The sequence below is a fragment of the Symphalangus syndactylus genome, chromosome 2 (genome assembly GCF_028878055.3).
Source record: "Symphalangus syndactylus isolate Jambi chromosome 2, NHGRI_mSymSyn1-v2.1_pri, whole genome shotgun sequence".
Classification (NCBI taxonomy): Eukaryota; Metazoa; Chordata; class Mammalia; order Primates; family Hylobatidae; genus Symphalangus; species Symphalangus syndactylus.
Genome location: NC_072424.2, coordinates 126,038,971 through 126,041,342, shown reverse-complemented (window position 1 = coordinate 126,041,342; position 2,372 = coordinate 126,038,971).

Genomic DNA, 2,372 nt, shown 5'->3' with positions numbered 1-2,372 from the left:
ACCGTAAACATGAAGGTTTATTTACGGACTCCCAATTTGATTCCACTGATCTATATGTCTGTTGTTATGTCAGCACCACACTGCAGCGTTGTAGCAAGTTTTGAGATAAGAAAATGTAAGTTCTCTAGCTTTGCTCTTCTTTTTTAGGAATGTTTTGGCTATTCTAGGTCCCATGAAGCTTGCAAGGCTTTTGAAGGACCAGCTATCTTTGGTGCCTGGTTCCAGAGTCTATCTGCAGGCTGAGCATCTGAGGGTGGCTTGCACGTGTGCCGAGGCTGCCCCACGGGCTAGTCCCCCTGTGCCACTGAATTATTCAGTCTACCTGAATAGACTTTTTCTAGGCCCTAGAGCTGGATCTCGTGAATCCAAATTCCTGATGGGTACCTTGTGAGGGAGGAGATGAAATTCTAAGTCCAGCTCTCATAGTGTTCCAAATAGGGGTGATGTGTTAGGTCTGATGGCTTACTCTGGAATCCTAAGAGTTATTAATAATTAGCTTTGGGCTGGGCACGGTGGCTCATGCCTGTAATCCCAGCACTTTGGGAGGCCGAGATGGGTGGATCACCTGAGGTCAGGAGTTTGAGACCAGCCTGGCCAACACGGTGAAACCCTGTCTCTACTAAAAATACAAAAATTAGCCGGGCGTGGTGGCAAGTGCCTATAATCCCAGCTACTTGGGAGGCTGAGGCAGGAGAATCACTTGAACCTGGAAGGTGGTGGTTGCAGTGAGCCGAGATTGTGCCACCGCACTCCAGCCTGGGTGACAGAGCGAGACTCCATTTCAAAAAAAAAAAAAAAACCACAAAACAACAACAATAAAAAACAAATAATTAGCTTTGATGGTGTCAGTATAGCCGTGATATAGCTCTGTTGTTTTTGAATTATTAAAGTAATATAATCACATCCTAAAAAAATGGCAAACAGGGAAGAAAATTCACTGTAATCAGAATTCACTTGTTATGGGTTATAATGTTATTTTCAATTATCTAATGCATTACTGTAGATATACTCTTTTTCCTCTGTAGAAAGAAGTTTTTGCATTATTTTTGGAATTTAATTTGAACTGTGAATTCCACTAGGGATTTGTGGGCATCTATCATTTCCCTTGTGGTTTGAGAGGCCAGATACGTTTTTGGAGACATAATCAAGCACAGTCATACTTCAAGCCTAGAAAGAGTTTACTTCATATGGGTGCATTCATAGGAATGCATTTCCCGGATTTAAGTTAGGCTAAGACTTAACGTGTAGCTTTTCTCTCTATTGCACTTTTTCCTCTGTAAAAAAATATGTGCATTTCCAAATGCCTCATCTCATCGTAATGATTCTTCATACTAGCTGCAGATGTTTTGGCCACATCAGTTTGGCTTCTTACCCGTCTGAATAGAACTTGCCACTCCATTTATTGAAACCTGGGTTCTTGGAGTCATTATGCTCCAATTTTCTTCAGGTTGACCAGCAAGGGGCACTAAAGTATAGCATCTATTTTCTCCTAGCCTCAGCAGAGGTTTCGGTAAGCAAGTAATTGAGCAAGAATCTAGAAACTGTGCACTCTTATAGTCAGATCAAAAAGCTGTTGGTGGTATATTTGATATTTTTCAGGGGTATTGATATTTTTTAAATGAAAAAAATTCTGATTGGACAAAAAGGGAGCAAAACAATTCCAAATACAGAATCACTCTTTGTTTGTAAGCCACAATTCTCCTGTCTAGTCAATACTATTAGGTAAACTGGCAGAATCCTGTCATTGCTTTTCTGTGAATTACTGCATTTTTTCTTTTCTATCCGGAGAACATAATGGGCTAGCCACATAACGAGTTCCTAAAGGGATGAACTACTTGATGTTACACTGACAAGCAATTATTATAGGGGCCTATTGGTTGGTCTTTTTTTCTTCCCTTTAAATTTTGCCTGCCTATTTATTTCCATCAGCTACTAAGGATGACTCTTTTATTGTTTCAAATAAAGGATGCAATCTATATGCTAGGCACATATTATGAATAATTCCTTGTCATAACAAGGCACAAATGTCCTTCAGAGACCGGCACAAAGTTACTGAAGCTGTTTAGGATTTGGTAATGAGCTTTTCTTTCTTTTTAAAATTTTAGCTTTTATCCATGCTTAATCACACCAAGTTACTGAAACACTAGGGATGATAGAATTTAACAATTCATCCACCAAGCTAGAAGCAAATATCCGTGATGGTTTCTAATTCTAAATCAAATAAATAGTTTTTGGAAGCTCTGTCTACCTATCAATACTATAGAAATAATGCATGTCAAAGTAATTAATTCAACAGGAATGTTCAATTACAGCCACTGTATCATATTTTCAGTAATGTTTCATTCTTTTTTTAAAATACAGTTTTGTTTTTT